Here is a 22,846-nt window from a genome sequence, read left to right as displayed (position 1 = left end):
GGTTCCACTCATGTTATATACAGTGCGGAGATAAAGACATTTAAAAAATATCAAGCACTTTCATGTTTTTTAAATAAATGAGACTCTTTACATAAAACAGGACTTAGTTACTGGCTCAAGAATTCTCCCATCTGCTGAATCTAAATAATGCAGCAGACACTTGTTGATTATCCTAAGATAGTGAAGCAGTTTTGTAAAATACTTTCACAGGAAGTCTTTCTTGCTCTTATTGCCACATTTTGTCCTTTGAGATTTTACGATTAAAATCACTCATACTGACAACTTGTGTTACTTAAAAATATTTTATATAATTTACCCAATCCAGGGAGATTTTCTCAAACTTTTATCAAAACCTAAATATTATTTATTATGGTAACATTATTGAGTTGCTCATCTCTGGTTTAAGATAATGTTGCTTTAAAACTATATAGTTTAAAAGGACCTCTTGGTCATTGCTGAAATTGCTAACTTCTGTTCAGAATCTAGATTAAGTTTAAATTTTTAGTTACCTTAAATTTTATAGAGCTATAAAATAGAGTTAAAGCTCACATAGTTCTGGAATAAGAATAGTATTTTTATAAAAGTAGAATATATAATTTAAAATATTGAAAAATCTGTTTAATACAATGAGACATCCATGACCATAGTTTGAATTAATTATTGAGCTAGTGCTGCCCCCTACTGACACTACTAGGAAACTTGATTTACTTGTTCATTACCGTCATTACCTTGCACAAAGCCAGTTAATATAGGCTCAACTTCTCAATCTTGCTTGCACATTAGAATCACTTGAGAAGCTTTTTAAATAATCCCCATTCCCAACCCCTAAAAAAATACTCTTTTTTATTCCATATGGCCTGACATCAGTCACTTTTGTAAGTTCCCCTAAAATTAGAATAGGTATCATATTAAGAAATGCTACTTAAGGCACGGAGATCAAGTAGTCACAGTTGTACCCCTGCGCCGGCAGCCTTTAACACAGCCATGAACACCAGTCTCTGTCACCTGTTCTCCACTGTCAGTTTCAGAGACTACTTTCCCGTCCCCAAATTTCCTGATTAACGATCGGCCAGGTCAGCGCACATGCACAGCAGTATATACAAACATACAAGCAGAGACACGTGCACATTCACAATGGCAGAAGCTGGCTTATCCTTCTGCTTCCTCTGCACCTCGTTTCTTACTGTGAACTTCCAACCAAAACTCAGCTTTACCAGTATAACTCACAAGGCTCTAAAACGGATACCTATTGGTCCTACTCAGAAGAAGAGGGAACCGCTCTTCCTCTCAGCGGCCTGGGGTGAGAAAATGGTTCGCTATTCGCTTGACCCGGAAAACCCTACGAAATCATGCAAGTCAAGAGGTTCAAATCTCCGTGTTCACTTTAAGAACACACGTGAAACTGCCCAGGCCATCAAGGGTATGCATATCCGAAAAGCCACCAAGTATCTGAAAGAAGTCACTTTGCAGAAGCAGTGTGTGCCATTCCGTCGCTTCAATGGTGGAGTTGGTAGGTGTGCCCAGGCCAAACAGTGGGGCTGGATACAAGGTCGGTGGCCCAAGAAGAGTGCTGAATTTTTACTGCACATGCTTAAAAACGCAGAGAGTAATGCTGAACTTCAGGGTTTAGATGTCGATTCTCTGGTCATTGAGCACATTCAGGTGAACGAAGCCCCCCAAGATGCGGCGTGGGACTTACAGGGCCCATGGTCGCATTACCCCATACATGAGCTCTCCCTGCCACATTGAGATGATCCTTACTGAAAAAGAGCAGATTGTTCCTAAACCAGAAGAGAAGGTTGCACAGAAGAAAAAGATATGCCAGAAGAAACTGAAGAAACAAAAACTTATGGCCCGGGAGTAAATTTGCACAGAATAAATGCAAATAAAAATTAAAAAAAATAAAAAAGAAGAAGAGGGAACCAAAATAAGAGGATGGTATTGAAATTGAAAGCAGGACGGCGTGTTTTATATCTTGAGGTAAAAAGTGTGTGTCCACTTCTGTGTGCGCATTTTTGTGTCTGTGTTTCCTGTTTTCTTCATCGGAATGTAATTCCAAGGAAAAAGAGGCTTTCTGTTTTAGGAAAGTACTTGACACCCAGTTGTCATTTAAGAAGCATTGTTTTATAGACCAAAAAAAAAAAAAAAAAAAGAATGCATGACTGAGTAGGCTTACAAATGAGACAGGGTGAGAGATAGTTGGATTATAAATAAATGTTCAAATGTGCAAGAAGGAAGAGGGAAACCCAAGTTGAAGGAAAGAAAACACCAACTAAAAGATTGAAAATACGTATTGTGGGGCGCCTGAGTGGCTCAGTGGGTTAAGCCTCTGCCTTCAGCTCAGGTCATGATCTCAGGGTCCTGGGATCGCCCCGCATCCGCATCCGCATCCCGGTGCTCTGCTCCCTGAGCTCTGCTCAGCAGGAGGCCTGCTTCCTCCTCTCTCTCTGCCTGCCTCTCTGCCTACTTGTGATCTCTGTCTGTCAAATAAAATCTTTAAAAAAAAAAAAAAGAAAGAAAATACGTATTGCAGTTTGAAGAAAATGACAGAATGAAAAGAAAAATTTTTTATTTAATTTGTGGAAATCTGTGAATTCTGTCAAAACCCAACTATTCTAAGACTAGCCTTAGAGGTTATTTAAGAATGCATGGCTAGGCACAAAACTAATGAGTCACCCCTGGAGGATTCCAAAGAACCACTCATTATTTTGATAACTGGCATTAAGAGAGAAATATTCAGTCATTTGTCTTGCCTTTCTTATCCAAACTTTATCACTAGGTAATGAAATACTAGTATACTTCTGTAGAACTATTCCAATTAATAAATGAATAAGAAGTCATTGAATTAGAATACCATTATTTTTCTACCCACAATGTATGAATGGTTTAGTCACTGAGTGTTGAAAGTTGGCAACAGGACAAAAGGAGTGATGATCAGATATTAGATGCCTCTAGGTGGAAGAACACACCATACCTATGAAGCAGTCTTGCTAAAAAGAATTGAGCCTAAATCTGCTGACTCCTAGGTCAAAATAGCAATTTTGTTTCCCAAAAATGCAGTATTTTATTTTTATCACAGTTACACAATATACAGAAATATAAAAGCACCCCCAAATCTATTAAACTATACCACAGAGATGCAATCAACAAAATCCTATCCTAATGGAAGGATATTCTATAGAACAAAAACCTGGTTTCATAAAAAATAAATTGTAAAAAAAAAAAAGTAGAGTAAATAGAGGAATCTATACATTAAAATCTCTTAAAAACCATATCAACTAAGCACAGTGTAAGCATGGTATTTGAAACCTAATTGCAATAAACTGTAAAAAAAAATTAATAATATTTATAGGCAATTGGGATTTGAACACTTACTGGATACTTGTTTTTAAGGAGGTATTACTTTTTATGTGTAATAATGATATAGTTAAACTTTAAAAAATCCTCACCTTTTGAAATAAATACTGGAATATTTGTGGCTGAAATAATATGTACGAAAGTTATTTGAAAATAGTACAACTGAAGAAAGCTAAAGGGGGTATAAACACTTTGGATTGGCCCTGACTGTTGAAGTTGGATCGTGAGTATCTGGAAGGGAGTACTATCTTTTAATTTTAACATCTTTTAATTTTAATTATCTTTTAATTTTAATAATTGAAAAATTATCACCTGAAAACAGAGCTTCCTCATGACAACAGGAGAGATTGGGGAAGGATTTTCACCCCAAAACTATTTTAGACATGGAGAACAAAGAAAGAAAGAAAGTAGAAAGAGGAAAATATTTTTAATAGATTATATTGTGTCCACAGTGAGCTATTTATTCTGGTTTAAATAATGTAATATAGTCATTTCAGCTTGCATGCCAAGAGCATTTTCATTTTCACAGAGGGAGAAAGAAGCACTCTCCGTGCTGGGGATTCATGGGAAAGAAAAAGGAGAGAAGTAGTTGCATAAGTGTTGCGTCACTAGCACGTGAGGAATATTTATTCATTCTTCCCTGGAATATTTTTATATTGTTGCTATTTAGAAGGTGTTTTAACTTGGGGCCTTTGAATTTTTCTTTCCGGTGGAAAATAACTCAGGCGGTTGCGCTTTTTCATTCTAACCCATAACATGAACTGTCAGCAAGATGTCAGGAGGTCCTGCTCTCCCCACCGCCTCAAAATGCCGTTTTATACCTCGGAGCAGGAGCTTGGTTCCTAGAGGACCACATACAATGACCGACCTGGAATTTAGACATCTGGTCACCTATTCGGGTGTTTCCAGCAGGGGGAGCAGTGAGTACGGATTTGCAGACCCAGGAAAGGATGAGGTTCTTTGGATCGGAGAGAGGGCAGTTAGACACCCTGTTCTAAGCGCTGGTTTCCTGCTTCACCTCAGTTTTGCAGACCCTGGAGCTCCTGGTTGGTAAATGAGTAGCCACAAGCAGATTCTATTCAGTCTTTACCCCACAGGCATATAAGATTCTTGTGCTAATGGGGAGCCAGGGGTCATAAATCCAAGATTCTCTTTGTGTGTGATTTTAATTCTTCCTCAGAGCTAGAAGAAACTTCAATTCTCCCCCTTTATTTAAGTCTCGCATACTCTTTCCTCTTTGCAATTTCCATTTCCTCAAAGCCCAGCCAACAGGGAGGCAGGAGCTTATTTTTGTACTGCTCACTTTAGGTTAAGGACAGAGGCTCAGGATGGGAAATATGCCCTGTTGTGTCCAACCAGGTGTCCCTTTACAGGCCCCGGTGATAAAGACTGAGGGTACAAACCTTGCACAGAGAAGCCCGAGGACGAGTGGGACAGCTGCTTCTTCATTCACAGTGAGTCAGCAAAGGTGAAGCCATAACGAGTGCTTTCTGTGCAGAGCTGTGGGGCGATTAGCTCCGGTGGACAGGCTGAAACACTTGGCACCTTTTCCACTCTCTGCCTTTGAAAATGAACCAAGCCACAGAAAGAAAGGCTTAAAGGGACCGTGAGAGCAGCTGGTCCACTTTGGCCTCACCGTAACACTCTAAGAACACACCAGCCCGGCTCTGTCAAATCCTCATTCTATAAAAAGCAAGAGAGACCGGCACCAGCTTAGCTGCTTCCGTGACAATGCATGTGGTTTAACTCCTGGGCATCAGGTTCTTCCCACAGAGCCCAGGGAGAAGAGAGCTCGAGACACTGGGTCCCATTAACATCATTTTGCTGCTGTTGTTTAGGGCAATGCGAATTAGTCTTCATAATGTCTCTTGCAGAAAGAACTTTTCCTCTTGCATCAGAAAATCTGTATTCTAGATTAGTGCTGCTCAGACTTTGGTGTACCTAGGAATCACTTGGAGATCTTGCTGGACTGTGGTTCTGGAGGAGGGTCCAACCTGCCCTCTCAGTGTGTAGTCCATAGGCCAGCCCCATGGCACCCTTTCGGAGCTTGTTAGAAATGTGAAAGCGAAGATATGCAACCATTTTTTTCCTTCTGTATGTTCAAAGATCTCTGATGCTGACATGCTGCTGCTGATAATGATAACAATAATGATAATAATAATAATAATTTAAAAGTAGCTCTCATTGGGTGCTTATTGCATGCTAGCAACTATATACATATTCACTCTAAGGCAAATAACCCTGTCTTTATTTCACATATGAAAAACCAGAGGAACTAGACCTAGGACGCCTGAATGGCTCAATCTATTGAGCCTTTCTATCTTGGTTTCCACTCAGGTGGTGATCTCAGGGTCAAGGGATCCAGCCCTGAGTTGGGCACCAAGCTCAACGCAGAGTCTGCTTGAGATTCTCTCTCCCTCTGCCCTTCCGCCCCCCGCCCCCTGCACCCACGTGCAAATTTCTCACAAATAAATAAACAAATCTTAAAAACAAAAATAACTAGAGCTCAAGGAGGACAACTAAGTTCTTCAAAGTCACGTGGCTGGTAAGTGCCCCCATCCAAGTTTATCAGTGTCAAAGCTAGAGCTGTCTTCACTGCTCCATGTCGCAGTCACTGAGATCCTTTACACGCACGCCTCCCCACTGACCCCGGTGAGATTCCCTGGCTGCTCGCTTCCCCAGCCTCACCCATTGCTTGATCTTCCCACCATTTTTTCCCCTCACACTTGGTTTGTCTAGAGCATCTGCCCAGGACCTTGTGCAACACAGCTGGTTCAAGTGGGACATTTTAAGTTTTGGGTGGAGTATGGTATAGTAACAAGAGTAGATTGGGAGTTTGTGCAGCAGACCTCTCTTCTTTTCTTCCTTTCCTCCTTCTCTCCTTTCTTCCTTTCTCCTTCTTTCTATTCATCTCATTCTTCTGCCCTTCCCTTACCCTGCCTCTCTTTCTCATTAAACATGTGCCCAGCATTGTGGGTACAGTAGGAATCAGGTATAAGAAATCCCTGTCTTCAAAAAGCTCTGAGCCCAGTGGGGAAGGCAGGCATTGTCCTGGGCTGGATGAAGAAGCGTAAGACACTATGGGCTCAGTTCATAAGCTGACCTGACTGAGTTTGGGTCTCACATGTAGAAAGGGTAGGTCCTGATTAAGCTACCAAGAAGTTGTGACAAGTCATTCAATTTCTCTAAGGCCTCGTTTTTTTTTTTTTTGTTTTTAATTGTAAACATTGTGCATGTGTTTGTGATGGAGTTGAATTTTTTTTTTTAAAGATTTTATTTATTTATTTGACAGAGAGAGATTACAAGCAGGCAGAGAGGAAGGTAGAGAGAGAGAGAGGAGAAAGCAGGCTCCCTGCTGAGAAGAGAGCCCGATGCGGGACTCGATCCCAGGACCCTGAGATCATGACCTGAGCCGAAGGCAGCGGCTTAACCCACTGAGCCACCCAGGCGCCCAGATGGAGTTGAATTTAACAGTCCTTTTAACCCTTGAAGTTCTAATATTCTATACAAAAGCTTTAACGCAAAACAGATGCATTGTTCATTATACATAAAACTGTGTTTTTCATTCATATATTAGAATTCAATTAATATACAGCATTATAAGGAGAAATACACATGCTTGTAATTTAGAACTCTTGAGCTCTCATGAGAGAAGTTACTATGACCCAAGATAATCTCCCCTTTAAGTTCAGAAATTTTATTATTTTTATTTTAGAGAGAGAGGGAGAGTGTGTAAGTAGAAGGGCAGAGGAGGAGGAGAGAGAGAGAATCTCAAACGGACTCCCTGCTGAGCACAGAGCCCAACTCCGGGGCATGATCTCACAACGTTGAGATCATGAACTGAGCTGAAACCAAGAGTCAGAGGCTCAACAGACTGGGCCACCCAGGAACCCCCAGAAATGTTTTGACACCACAGTTCTCTAAGTAGTGCCATTTTACCTTCCTTCCCAATGATATGACTAGAATGTAATCACCTGTCTCGTGAGGATAGCAGTCAAATACAATAGTAGAGTTACATCTCTGAAACTTGAATTATAAATAAAAGTTATTCTTAAGGACTCCCTCCCCAGTGTTAACTTAAATCATTTTTTATATAATAACATCAGTTATGCATGTCAAGCCACAATACTAGATATAAAAGTTAATAAATAAAATGAAATTTCAAATCATATGTAAAGAAAATTACAAAACCAACATGACTCATGGTAACATTTAATTTAATGCAACAGATGGTTTTGTTTTGCTGAAACCTAGTGTCTAGTTGAAACATGAAATGATGCTGCTGCTGGGCTGTGGGTTCTTGTCCTCAGCTCTGGGCTGGATGAAGAAGCATAAGACACTATGGGCTCAGTTCATAAGCTGACCTGACTGAGTTTGGGTCTCACATGTAGAAAGGGTAGGTCCTGATTAAGCTACCAAGAAGTTGTGACAAGTCATTCAATTTCTCTAAGGCCTTGTTCTAAGGCCAACTTTTTTGGCAATGACACATCCCTTCATTGTTAGATGGGAACGCAGTGTAGTTTCTTTGAAGAAGCATCATCACTGCTTTAAAGAGTTTGAAGCCCACTCTGAGTTGTTCCAGTTAAGCCTGATTTATATTCATATAAAATAGAGAGCTTGCTGATATTGGAAGCCATGTCTGAAATTGCCAGTGTGAAAATAAGCAGCCATAGAAAGCACTGAAAGATGTTAGTCAGTGAGTGATTCATAAAAGCCAATCTGAAGAGTGAGATCAAATTTACCAATTTTATCTTTGGAGAAATTAGACAAACAAGGACCACAAAGATAGATTTCTGTTGAAATGATTTGCTATATTTTCTGGGTAGGGAAGGCCTTTTTTTTTTTTCTGAAATCATTTACTTCCTAACTTTTTTGGCAATGACACATCCCTTCATTGTAAGATGGGAACGCAGTGTAGTTTCTTTGAAGGAGCATCATCACTGCTTTAAAGAGTTTGAAGCCCACTCTGAGTTGTTCCAGTTAAGCCTGATGGTTCAGTCGCATCCTGGTGAAGCTTTTTTTTTTTTTTTTTTAAAGATTTCATTTATTTATTTGGCACAGAGAGAGAGATCACAAGTAGGCAGAGAGGCAGACAGAGAGAGGAGGGAGCAGGCTCCTTGCTGAGCAGAGAGCCCTAAGTGGGGCTTGATCCCAGAACTCTGAGATCATGATCTGAGCCGAAGGCAGAGGTTTTAATCCACTGAGCCACCCAGGCACCCCTCATCCCCAGTGAAGCTTTAAAACCTGGATAACCCATAGGATTTGCACCAAACCTCACACTGATTCCTAGTGCGCCACTGCCAAGCCAAAATTACATCCTCTCGCTGGGTCCTGGGATCCTGACTGGCAAAGCAGAACCCCTTTAGCAACCACACGGGATTGCGGTAGGATTCAGTGAGAGGACATATGGTATTAATGTCTCTACATGGAGCAGCAGCTCAAAAGAGTTTAGGCAGCCCTCCTCTCCACCATTGGTCAGCCTCTTCAGGAGAAATGTCACTGAGACAAAGTTCAATCCAGAATCCTTTTACTTCAAACTTGAGATGAGATCAACCAACTGGTACCTGCAGAAACCAAAAGATATTTTCACATTCTTCCATTATTCCCTCACAGAATCTCAAAGTGTTTACACCTCTGTTTTCTCAAGAGAGGGGGGCAGGTTTCACAGCAACCCTGTGGGCTGTGATTCCTCCAGGACCCATGGCGGGTAGTGAGAGCGCAAGGAGAACCCCTTGGTCCCCAACCCTGGAACATAGCCCAGGTGGAGAAGTACTATGGTCAGGATTTCCATTACATATTCTCTCTGCTCTTGGATTCAATGAAGCACAAGCCAGCAGGAAGAACTTGAGCTCACCTCTTTCAGAGGTGAACATAGCCCTGCTCTTTCCTCCCAGTGACTTTTTGATCCTCTGTTCAAACTCAGTTTCCTTTGCTGTGTCCCAACCAAGCCTGTGACTTTCCATGTGATTACTTTCTCCTCTTGGGGACCATGACGGTTTTTTTTATTGCTACCCCTTAGAAGTTTAAAGTACTGTCCTGCCAATGCTGTTATAATTTCCTTACCATGTGGAGATATTATTCCTATCCAGACTCAGCCTCAGCCCAACTTCTGAGATTTCTAAGAGGAGGTATGCCCTCTGACTTCTTCTGAGACACTCTTCTACCCTAAGTCTGGCTTTTTAGTTATTTTGTCAGTGTCCTCTCAGGCTTATACTTCAAGAACAATTCTGAGTTCCTGCTCACAGCTCAGTCCAGTTTGTGGCTTCTAATGAGGTCCACTGGGTTAGGACCAGGTTTTCCTGTTGACACCATGGCTCCTGTTCAGTTGTACAGGTAAGTGCAAGGCAGTGGACAGAACACCCTGTGGAAAGGCCTGCATCAACGGTTGTAGTCCCAGTTCTGTTGCTGATACTGACAAGGGGACCTTCTTAGGCCCCATTTCTCATCTGTCAATGAGGAGAGCTTGAGCAGGCCGAGGTCAAGGGTCCTCCTCCCTCAGCACATGCAAAAACCATCCCAGCAGTTGGTAAAAATTGTAAATTTACCAGATCCAGATCGCCATGTTTTTAAGTAAGCACTAAAAAGTCAGGTTAAACATTAGCCATTGAACTTCACCTTGATAAATACTGGATCTGTAAGATTATATCTGTGGCTGTATTGGAACTCTCACCTTCTGGTCCAAGTTCAAGTACTCTCAGGTTCCCCATCTGAACACCTCAATGTTTCTGCCCCCCCTCACCCCACCCACCACCATGTTCCTTCCACCTAGGGAATATCTTTCCAGAGGCTTTCTGAAATGTGATTACCCTTTCAGTTCTGGTGATTTTCTTAGCTGACCTAAGTCAAGAATTATATTAAGAAGGTCAGCTTAATAATTATATTAAGAATTATATTAATTTACAGGTGGGAATGGCTACTCCACAGTACTTAATGCTTGACAGAGTAGATTTTCCACATATTTTTTGTTAAATGAATTGCCAATTTAATGAATTGAACCATGATGAGAGGGAGAGCTGATTTAAAAAAAAAGAAAAAGAAGGAAAAATTTTAATCAATGTTGATGTCTATCTAGGGATATTTTAGAAATTAAAATTAAATAAAGATCTTCAGACATAGGGTAGGAGACAATTTGAAGTTGAGGATTCTCTCATGGTCCCCACCAAGAAGTAGGAAATCAGAGCACCTGAGTCTACCCTGGGTATCTGGGACATTTTTGGCAGGTTTCTGCATGGCCACTTCCTCTTCCTCACTTGTTGGATCACAGAAGTGTTCACACATGGTTTTCTGTACAAGTTCTTCTGTTCTTGCAATAAACATAGCCCTTGTCCTGTTTGTTATTCTCCACATATCCCTTCATGAGCTTCAGGCTCAGAATCCCTTGAGGGCTCTTGATTGTTCTTGTGATGAATTCTGAGCTCCTCCTTGTGGTACACAAGACCCTTCAACATCTAGTTTTCTGCCCATCTCTCTAGACTATGTCTTGTTCCACACCCTTCCCACACATAACAATGTCCCAGTATTCTAGCTATGTGGAATGAATGGCAAGAATTGTAATTCTCTAACTGGTTTTCTTTTCTCCCATTGTCAGCAATGTCCTTCACACTTTGTCTAATAAACTCCCAATTAATTTGAAAGACAAGGTTAGGCACCTCCACCACAATAGGCCCAGGAGATGTCTAACCTGTTCCCTCAAAGATGTCCATGCCCTAAATCCTGGTACCTGTGAATATGTAACTTTACAGATATAATTTACATTACAGACTATAAAATAGGGGTATTAACCAGCATTATCCAGGAAGGGGGCACATTGTAATCACAAGGACTCTTAAAAGCAAATAACTTCCTCTGACTGGAGGCAGAAGACAGATGCAACAGAGGGGGAGTTGTGGGGACTCCAAGTAGAGAGACTTGAGCCCCCAATATTGCGGGCAGGCTACAGGAAAGCCTGAGAAGAAATGGGAGTATTGTCTGGAAACAAAGACCAGATCCTGGTTGCCAGCCAGCAAAAAAGGGCTGGCTTCAGTCTGATAACCACAAGCAACTGAATCTGGCAAACAATCAGATTGAATTTAAATGTTCCTTTCAGTAGAGAACTTTTTATGCTATTATTTGGACTCTATACATCTGATGACACTTCAGAACAAGCCCTTGTTCACATGCTTTACCAAATAAGAACAATCAGTTTAGGCTTAACATTCAGGGAAGATGGAGGCCTTTCCTGTTTTATTTAACTCTCTGTCTGTGATAAATCCAACACTGCACTTGGAGATAACCCATAGAAGTGATAAAGGAAGAAGCTGAAATTCTCCTACCTGACTAATGTGATTATACAGCGCTATCTCCTTCACCTCCAAGTGCTGTTTCAAAGACTTCCTCTTGTACAGACAGTAACACAGCCAGCTTGAGATGCTAAGTGATATTTAACCCTTGGCATTTTCTTCTTGCCATTTGATTTTTGTGGTAAGTAGGTCTTTTTTCTCTCAATGAGAACTGATTGACACTTATGTTCCCTCTAATGCAGTAGTAAAAGATTTAATAGAAGTGGAACATGGTTGCTACAGTATATTTTCAGGCACTAAAGATCGAGCAAAATGGAATAAGGGCCAGGTGGCGGTATCTACAAACTGTGCTAATAGCTCCATCAACAGATGTTTAATGTACTTAGAGTTATTCTCCACATCCTACTGTTGCTAATACATTTCCTCCCATACCTCCTCTCAACACAGAAATTTTGAGAGGAAAGGAAACATTAATAACTCCAAAGTGTTTAATTTTAAAGGATATTTAAATCTAAATACTGGTCATAAGGTGACCTATTTGACCACTGGATGACTTATTGCAGGCTCCAATAATTTTGTTGCCATCATTAGTACAAGTTGTTAGCCAAGGAAAAGCTTAAAAATGTAGAGGTCTTCTCCTTTATTTACCCTTGGATTGAACACTGCTTTGAAGTTATTTTTTGATGGATCAGAAATCGAGAGGCGCTACACCATGACGTTTTAGCCTTGGGTACAGGCGAGGCCAGCCAGCTGCCTCACTATGTACGAGGAGGGTGCTGGCCTTCTAGGGAGAACCCCTGCTTTCTGTCCAGCGTTTTCAGTTCTATGGTCAGTCCATCAAGTCAGGAAACCAAAATGGAGGAGACAGTTTAGAGAGTCACAAGTCATTGGGGCATGCATTTATTTTTTTACTACAGTGGGAAAGAAAGAATGAAGAGTGACTCCCCCCTGGTGCAGTACCGTCTGTGAATACCTGGGGAGGTTTTCTTATGTGATTTTCTGGGCTCCAGGTTGCTAGTTACAGATAATAGGGCCTGGGAGTGGGGGGAGGTGATGAGCTAAAGGACAGAAGAGTTCTGTGAAAGGAAGATAAGCAGGCATGATAGTTTGGGAGCACATGGTGGTGGCCTTCTAAGAGCTTCTTAGAGCAATTTGAAGAGAATGTGGCAAGGGAGGGAGGAGACAAAAGTGGGCCAGTCCAAGGGGAGTCCTCTATCCAGGCAGCTGCATGGACAGATCCTCGTCATCATGTACCCCCTCCTTGTTTCTCTGTTCTATCTCCTTTACTTGTTTTCACCTGATCAGATCGTCAAGCTTTTCCATTTTTGGAATTTTGATATGGAGGAAGAGGCTTACACATAATGCTGCCTCAGGCTCATGAAAGTCATGGTGCAGCCATGGTTGACCATTCCCATGTGACAAATTTTAATCTGTTCTATAAAGTAAAGTATTCTCAAAGTGGGTTAGATATAATGTATTGCATTGGTAAATGAGCATAAGAAGGGAAAAGGCATCTTAAAACAAAATGGCAGTGTGTAGGTTTTCTGTACCGTTCTTTTTAAGTTAGCTGTCAACAACAATGGAGAGAATAACTTCTTCTCTAAAATTAGGCTGGAATGAAAGCACCAGAGGGAGGTTGAAAGAGCTTTGGAAAGGAAGCCAAGATGCAGTCTCTGGTTTGTTCCTGATGAGCTCTAAACAGTTATGAAAGTTTGGGAAGTTCTCCCAACCTGTGTGGTCATCAGGGCAATTCAATGACCACCACTGTCCTTTCTAAACCGGGAAATGTCTCCTGATCCTAATCATCAGGTTTTGTTTCTGCTTGAGGGAATGCCCACTAACAGCTCTGCTTATAACCAAGAATAAAAGGCAGGTTAAAGTAGAAGCAAAATTGAGTAACATGAATCCTTGTTCTAATGCAGATTGAAATTGTAGAAGGACTCATTTTATGTGAGATTCTATTTCTACTTAGTAACACTAGCAAATATAATTAAAAGTATTTTCAGTGTAGTGTAGACATGATGATTTGCCTAATTAAGGCATGAACTTGAGAAGAGAAAAGGCATCTTAAAATGAACCAACAGGATGTGGTCTTTCCATAATAATTGAGTTGCACAATATGAAAAATATCAACAGTTAGGCAGAAGAAACTGCTCCCTTGAGAAGTAAGGGATGTAGTGACTCCGAGTAATGAATTTTTCTAATGAAGAAAGGCACAGAGTAGAAGTTGAAGACCAAACAGAGAGGAAAACACAGATATTAAAACAAAATAATATTTAAAGGGATTACAGTATGACTTAGTCAAACCATAAATGATAATTATAAAAACAATGATGTGAAATATAATGGGAAAGCATGATTGAGATATAAAAAAAGAATCTTTTCTAACACTTTTAATTCATGTCAATGAGACAGAATTCATAGGTGACATATTCTGTTTTTCTACTTACCTTTTTCTGATTGTAATGTTCTTGAAAAATACAGAAAATATAAAGAAAAAAGCACCATAAATCCTATATCATAGTAATACTGTTTACATCTGGTGTATTTCTTTTCAGATATACAAGTTTAAAAATAAAATTTGGATCATACTTTATAAGTGGTTTTCTATATTTCTTTTCCTAGTATTGATTTTCATGAATATTTCCCCACAAGATCAAATAGTATTTAAGAACCTGGTTTTAAGTGGGCCTATAGCATTTGTTGTCTGGATGAAATCATTCTCCTATTATTACAAAAATGTCACTTTGGGGGGCACCTGGGTGGCTAGGTCAAGGTCTCAGTCTCGGAGTTGTCAGATCAAGCCCTGCATTAGGCACCAGGCTCAGCATGGAGTCTATTTGACATTCTCTCCCTCTCTCTCTGCCCCTCCTCCCCCCAGCTTGTGTGCTCCCCCTCTCTAAAATAAATCTTTAAAAAATAGAAGTCACTATTCATCATCACATGGTAATGGGCAGTTAGGAGCAATAGATTCAATGTTCACATAGTAGCATGCACAGATCTTAATCCTAAGTGGGAAAAAAAGTAGGAAACACAATAAGATACATAACATAAAAATCACTCATTTAAGTAAAAACATGTGCATTTAAAACAATAGTTCACAGTGCACAAGATCAGAGCTCAGCACACATACTCATTCTGTAACACAGCCTCAGCAGCATTGACTAACGGTGAACATGTTGTATCCACTGTGACTTACAGTTCCATTCCTGGGCAAAGACCTGACAGAACTATGGATATATGTTCACCAAAAGATGAACCAGAAGGTTCTCAGCAACACTATCAGCAAGAGCAAAACCAGAACATACCCAAATCTCAACAACAGAAGGGAAATGAACAGCGAATAGTTACAACCTGGAATGTTATACAGCAGTAAAAATAAGCAACCTTCACTTGCACACAAAAACATGAATGAATCTTAAAAACACAACGTTGAGCTGAAGAAGCCAGATATGCAGGAGAGCAAATGGTATGGTCCTGTTTCTAGAATGTACAAAGCAAGCAAAAGTAATCTCTCCTGCTCAGTCAGGAGAGTGGCTCCCCTTGGCCGACAGTGACTAGAAGGTGCCCAAGATAGGCTTGTGGGGTGCCAGCCACATCTGCTCCTTGATCCTGGGGCTGATGGCACAGGTGTGTTCAGTCAAGCTGCACACTTAGGATAGACGGAACTATTTTTTATGATATTGCAGTACAGAACTTTTTTTTTTAAGTTATACATTAAACACATTAGAGTGGTTGTCTATCAAGGAGGAAATGAAAAAATGAATCAAATTTTTTTTTAATCAACTTTAAATGTATGGCTTTCAAGAACTTATTGCTGAGGAATAACAAAGAATTTCTTAATTTAATCATGGGTTTTAGAAGAGTAAGTTGTTCACTTTTTGCCTCAGGGCTTTTTAGAAAATGTATGGCAAAGGATGAAATGACATAAGCCACTAGATATAAGTCTTATTACTAAGAATTGGGGTAATTAAATCTTCATACGTCTCCAAAAGTGAAATGAAGTGTGGTAATTATGATTCAGAAAGCAACTTCCTTTGCCTTAATGTAATGTTTTTAAAATGGTACCTTTTTAGTAATTTTCATTTTTAGAACATAGTATTTATTTCTTTTTGCTTTTCTTTTCTTCACATTTTAACCTCAACACCAACCTTTCCAAATGTTGTTTAACATCGTCACAGGCACTTCCTGCTAGAATGGGCGATTTTTCCTTCCAGAACAACCTAAACAGATTAGAAATCACAAAATGCTTCTGATTTTAATTCCCAGTAAAGAATTGCTAGAAGAGTTGTTTTAGGTTATCCTGGTGACATTTATTAAGATCAGAAGGTGCAGAGATAAGACCATCAGAAATGTTTATCTTATTTAACTATTTAGATCCTCCCACACCTGCTTAGTTCAATGACCCTAACTATCCTATAATTGCCTATACTAAATGCTCAGTGGGTGTGAGGCAAGAACATACCAGCTGAAGCAAAATGCATGTGGTTTTCTTTTACATCTGTTTTTGTGGATGGTTCTAATTCCATTTCATGGATAAGATGAAAAAAAATTTCACTAATTGAGTCACTTGTGATATGAGCCTATTGTTAGGCATGTAGGAAAGCTTTCTCCAGGCACTCTAATTTTATTTTTCAGTAGTATAAATGTAATTGAAATAAAAATTTAATCTACAAGTAATTTTTTATCTCCTCCAATTCTTTTTGTTTTGGAAAAAAGAGGATAATTTTTATAAAGATGTTCAGCTTAAGTTTTGCCCTCTGGTGTGACTTTTTAAAAAAGCAATTTTATAAAACATCTAGCAATTGAATAGTTTCTTAGTATGTCATTGCTTTTTCTTTGACAGTTTAATGTTGGACATGAGTCTTATGAACATATAATTTCAGAATGACGTCCTCTTTCTTTTTTTTCTAATGACGTCCTTTTTTAATGAACTGCAAACTCATCTCTGCGTCAAACTCCTTCTCTGCATCCTTATTTTTTCTAATTGCTCATTTTCACTAAAATTGCATACTGTGTCATAATATTGGGTTCCAGTAGACCTCCCCACAACTCGTGTATGTACATCTATCACATAGGGAAATAGGTGCGAATGTATAGAACTCTTCGTTCTTGAGGACATGCAAGGAGTAGAAACACAGAATCATGTGCTCTGTAGTTTACTGAAGCCCCATGGAAAACCCTACTGCAGTAGCTATGCAAAGTTCTGGTTAAACATTGTCCTAGCGTTTGCTCTGCTCCGTCTGTTGTTTTTACGCTAGACTCAGTTCAGGTTGGAGGCAGTATTGACTTTGTAATTAAACCATTTTACCTTCAGAATTTTGTAATCACTGCATTTAAAGCCATCTGTTGTGGTAAGAAGGTAAACTCTTTTTCCTTTCTATCTTGAAAGAAAAAAAATCTACAGTTGCCTTTTTTTTTTTTTTTTTTTTTTAACTTTCAGAGTCCTGATTTTGGGGCCTTAATCTGTTAACTGAGAGGAGGAGAAATTCTGAGTGACAGAAAAGGAAGCCTGTCGTAGAACTCACAGGAAATACAGAGAAAATCCCTGCTGTTCTTTTCCAAGGGCCTATTGTTTCCATTTGCACAGGCAGAGCTATTATTATTAATTTATTAGAGAAGGCATGGGGTGATATTAAAGACAGGTTTTGACACATTACAAAGTGTTGGAAATTTTCCTTGCCAACTTGCCATGATATGGTCAGGATTCTAAAAGTGTGCCTTTTTTTTTTTAAGATTTTATTTATTTTATTTATTCATTTGATACACAGAGAGAGAGCATGAGCAAGGGGGAGGCAGAGGAAGAGGGAGAAGCAGATTCCCCATTGAGCATGGAGCCTAAAGTGGGGCTCGATCCCAGAACCGGGAGATCATGACCTGAGCAGAAGGCAGACACTTAACCATCTGAGCCACCCAGGTGCCCCTAAGAGTGTGCTTTTGACGTGGGTAGCCTGCTTCTTATCGCAGTGAATAAGGAGGGCTCATGACTCAAACAGAATGTTCAGAGAAGGGGAAAATACTTTTTACATAAGTGGCTTAGGAAATGTATTGGCTTTGTGGTGATAAAGAAGCTCTACGTCTTGCCTTCTCTTCCCGGAAAGAAGAGGAAAAAGAGTGGCCCCTTCTTGCACCTCTGTTAAACCTTTTTTAAAGAGCCTGAAATAAATTCCATCCCTCATGCCCAAACGATCCATACTGCCTGAACTACCAGTAAATTGCACATTTTGTATTGAGGAAATGTAGCAAAAAGGGTTTGAAAGTACGAACTTTAGAGTCAGAACAGGACCCAAGTCATGGCCATATCACTTTTTCATTTGTGGTTGTGGGGAAGTCATTTAACTTCCCTAACCTGAGGTCCTGTCATCTATAAAACAGTGAAAATAGAGGTATTTCTGACACAGGGTTTCTATGGGGTCTTTATTAGATAATGTGGCCAAATGCTTTGCACAGTGCCGGGCATGTGAGAAGCACAGAGGAAATCTGTTTGTCTCAATCCATTACATTGCTCAGTTGCATGTAGCTCATCAATCAAAATACCTGGAGATATGGTTTAATAGTGGACTGTTAAGGCAACTTTGTAGTTCTCTTTGGCTGACATCATATTATGTACGTCCATCTGGGGAGAGAAACAAAGTAGGGAAGTAACTGCCAAGTATCATAAAACTCATCATTAGTTGAATCATTCCCCCCCACCAATAACTTGGAGACTGAGCAAAAAGTCCAATTCAGAGATTCCTCATAAATGGCCTATGGCAAGCCAGCAATAGATGACTATCCCTTGGGACGGGTGCTATCAGGGCGGGTGGTGGGGGCGAGGAACAGGGCGCAGTATCAATCCTAGGCAGAACAGTATTGTCTCAGAATGGAAGCTTTAACTTCCTGATGCTTGGATTTAATTCAATCCTGCTGCTTCCTAGATATGTGACTTTGGGGAGCCCACCTAATGTCTCCAGTGTCTAGTTTCCTTATCTGTAAAATGGAGAGAACAGAAGTACCTACCTCATAGGGCTGATGTGCAGAGTTACTAAGGTAATGGCTATAATCTGTTTAGCACCATGCCTGGACCACAGCAGACACTCGGTAGATTTATTTTTTATTTACTTTTATTATAAGAGAGCCATAATGAATATGTGATAACTGCCTATTGAACAACTGTTACCACCAATGTCATGAAGGTTCACAAATAGTTAAGAGTATCCGATTTCTCTTACACATTTACTCACTCTCTGCCAAACTCAGAACTTTATTCTTTTATAGCATTATTGTGACCATATTAATAGAAGCTATTATTAAAACCATGCTTATGTCAGACAACCAATAGGTCCTTTTACCCTGAAATGGAAGATGAGTAATTTACCTTTAGCAACACACAAAAATTACTAGGCACATAAAAATTAGAGTGTTCATTCAGTTGAGTGTATCAATAACATAGTTGACCCTTGAAACCACGGATGTGAGAAATTGTTTATAGGATGGTTCTGATTACAAAGGATATAAAATACAAGCAAAAACTTCATGAAAATGTATCCTATCTGTGTTTAGAAAAATAAGAGATGCGTAATTTTATTTGTTGTCTGTTATGATGAGCTCGTAACTGTTCATAATATTCCAAAACAATTCTGATACCTATAAAAAGCATTGTAAACTCATAATCCAGCAGCACATGACGATATGTAACTGTTCTAAATGGAAGAAAACTTTAGAAAATCTGTGAAAAAAATATATAAGCTTCAAAATAAACTAAAGCTAAGATAAGGAAAAGAATTTCTAAGAAATAGAAATTATTTCGGCACTTCCTGGGATTTTTAACTGTTTGAACATTCCATGGATTAAAAAAAAAAAAAAAAAACCCTATCTCACATGCCACAATCAGTTCATAAAGCAATACCTTCTAGAACCCTGAACATCAAAGAATTTCTATCTTCCTTAAAAGTCAATCTGGTTTACAATCCCCATGGAGTAGAGAATTTCTCCTGGTTGAGAGATAGGTGCTTTCATGAACCAGCTATAGCTTAGCAACAGATCAATGGTGCCTCCTTGGACTGTGGACCAACTCCTTCCCTCTGAGCATGGAGGATAGGGAGAGGTGGGATGGAAAACCTTGAAGTCTCTCTGGAGGGAAAACTGTCCAGCAGAAATCACAGCTGAACGACTAATCTGGCTCTGCTTGGTCAGTTACAAGTATTCCTTCAGGCATTTATGTGAATATTATTAATAACATGCTATCATTAACCTTTGTCCAGTTCAAATACTTTCCTTATTCTTATCAGCACAGATAAAATGAGGTAAACCAGATGTGAAAGAAAGCTCGGGAACCCATCAGCTGTGCATCAGCCACTCGATTGTTCTTCCATGGTTGTTCTCCTCTTGCCAGTCAACCCGTTACAAAGTCCACTGCTTTGATCTCAATCTGACTCTATTTGACAAAGCCCGTTGCAGATGCTCATCGTGGAGACAGCAGATTACAGACAATGCCGTGCAAAAGAAAAGCTATCTTCAAGCTGTGGATACACTGACAGCTATCTCTTTAATCTGGGATATGCTTGTTTCGAGGAGTCGGGGTAACAAGGCGGCCGTGGAATGGAAGGCATCTATTTAAGCCAATGACAAAATCTTTCTGAGACAGACCAAATTCCGCAGCAGCAACCAAGTAAAAATTGTTTATTCTATAAAATCATGGAGGTTCATTTTCAAAAAGTGGCTAGAAACACTGATGATTCCGCACAGGCAGCCACTTATGCCCCACTTGGGCCCAGAACCCATCCATTTTCAGCTGTTGCACATAAGCAACAGTAATAGAAGCAGATGATGGGGACTTAATATGGAATACAACTAGTAAAAATACATTTTGCCCTTTGCTATCCCCATGATTTTGGAAAGAGATGTTGATTTCACTTTGGTCAACAACTATGGAAGGAAGAATGTCCTTTTAACAATTTAGTTCAAAGTAATCTTTACTGTAGGATATAAGGCTTCAAGTTGTCAGAAAGTGCAAAGCCCTTTTCTCTGTAATTTGAAATTTATCAGAATTGAGCAAATGACTGTGGATGTCAAAAGAATGACCTTTGAGTTTGAGCCTCCTGTTGAGGTGAGCATGTTGCACACTGCTCAATTCCCTCCCCGCCTCATCAGCCCTAGAATGTCAGATAAAATGGCATTGTGTTCATGCTAGACTTCAAAATCTTAGTCATTTTTTAAAAGATTTTATTTATTTATTTGACAGAGAGACAGAGAGAGAGCATAAGCAGGGGGGAGTGGCAGGCAGATGGAAAAGGAGAAGCAGACTCCCCACTGAGCAGGGATGGAAATATGGAGCTCTACCCAAGAACCCTGGGATCATGACCTGAGCCAAAGGCAGATGTTTAACCCACCAAGCCACCAAGGTGCCCCCCCAAATATTAGTCTTTAATCTTTTAAAGTTAATGAGTAAAACCAAAGCCCTTTCTCAGGTTCACTTCCCTTTAAAAATTGAAAGCTACACTTATCTTCAAGTCAAGCAATCTCATGCCCAGAGTGACATCATTCTAGAGCTGACTTGATGCTTCTCCCCCACTCTTATCATTCCAGCCAATCCTCTTGTCATTCACATTTGAGATCTTCTCACATTCTAAGCTTCCTATTTATTTACCTCCACTAAACACATTCTCCAAAAACTTTTACTTGTCTAAATGAAGCAGTTATTGTTTTAGTTCTGGTTTCAGCTGGAAGGCTACAAATAGTTTGCTATATTTCAGTTTTCATCTTGCTTGCCTTGGGCAATTGCAACAATATCTCTAAAATTTATTTTGTGCAAATTGGTCATCAACCAATCATTCCCCTTGACTTGGGGCCAATACAATGAGATAATGCAAAGAATTTCCTTGAGAACATGGCAAGTATTCAAGGTTGTTCTATTTACATATTTGGTTCATCAGGTTCAAACAGGGCTGCTCAGAGGCAGAATTCTCAAGAAAACACACTTTAGCCTCAGGTCACTAATAAAATATTCAACGTTGTTTGGGATTGCCACTGTAACTACCCTTTAATTACCAACTCCTAAATCTTGATAGCTTATACATTACAATACAAAATGTTTTATATTTCTTCTAATTACAAAGTAATGAACAAAATTTAATAATTGTAAGAAATTGTGAAACAGAAGATCTCCTATAATTTCCTCTACCCTGGAAATTCATTAGAAAGAAAATGAGGCCAAATTCCCTCCCCAACATTTTCTTGTTATGGTTATACCTTCCTGCAAAATGTATGTCTTCAAGAAAAGTGTGATATTATGTAAACTAGTTTGTTATCCACTTTCCCACCCCCTATCACATGGAAATGTTTTCATGTTTCCATGTGTTTCAGAAGAGCACCAGGTTTTAAAACTCATTTGGGGTTGGGGGGGAACATCTCATTTTGTAAAGTGTCTGCTTTCAGAAATAGCTAATGTTGCTCCAAATATCAACTGAATGTGTTAAGCTCAAATGGACAGCAAGAAGATATTGCTCAATGAACCTATTATCCTCCTTAAATGCTAGCACTTCCAAAGTCTCAAAGAATATGGAGGATTCTAAGCATGACTTCTCGTTCTTACTGCCAGCGGGCAGACCGCTGCGGTAGCTCCATGGATCCCAGAAAATCCATACCCTACTAGGGATCCCTGTGACATCAAAAACAGTAACTGTTCTCTGGTTCTTTCCCTATTCTTGTTTCTCACCCCTCACCCTTCTCTTTTTTCTATGCATATATTAGATGACGTTTCTAATTTGAATATGTTGCAGGAGATTATCATTTCCATGACAGCAAGAGTACAGGATTTATTGGGAGCCACTTGCAACCCATTTTCATGTTCTTTTTAAAAGTGAAGAATTTGACCGCATGAGAAGAGCTAGGGCTCAGAGACGCTATGCAAATTCATGTAAGAGTATCTATCTTGTCTTGAGTCTTCTTTCTGTTTCTCTTTTTTTCTTCCTTTTCTTTCTCTCACTGTGGTAACCAGGGCATAAGGGCAGCTGGAACATGTGGCTTCTTATTTGATCAAGGGTAATAATCAACCAAGCCCAGAGGAAGGTAGGCCAGCTTTCCTAGCTCACCTGTGAAATAGAATCTCTTTACGTGGTCTCCAATTGTGAGTCCATCTGTGCCACCATTAAGGAAGAAAAAATGGACAGAAATAAAGGCCTTCCCCCAGCACAACAAGAATGAATATTTAAATTTCATTTGAATATGCA

At 39.7% G+C, this 22,846-nt stretch overlaps 1 pseudogene; it reads left to right on the top strand.

Annotated features, from left to right (window-relative positions):
* The first annotated feature begins 1,303 nt into the window (after positions 1-1,303).
* On the top strand, positions 1,304-1,895 carry LOC132017330 (large ribosomal subunit protein uL22-like; annotated as a pseudogene).
* The last annotated feature ends 20,951 nt before the right edge of the window (positions 1,896-22,846 follow it).

Source organism: Mustela nigripes, chromosome 5 (assembly GCF_022355385.1).
Source record: "Mustela nigripes isolate SB6536 chromosome 5, MUSNIG.SB6536, whole genome shotgun sequence".
Lineage (NCBI taxonomy): Eukaryota > Metazoa > Chordata > Mammalia > Carnivora > Mustelidae > Mustela > Mustela nigripes.
The sequence above is the reverse complement of the archived record's forward strand: the minus strand, read 5'-3'. Positions and strand labels throughout refer to the sequence as shown.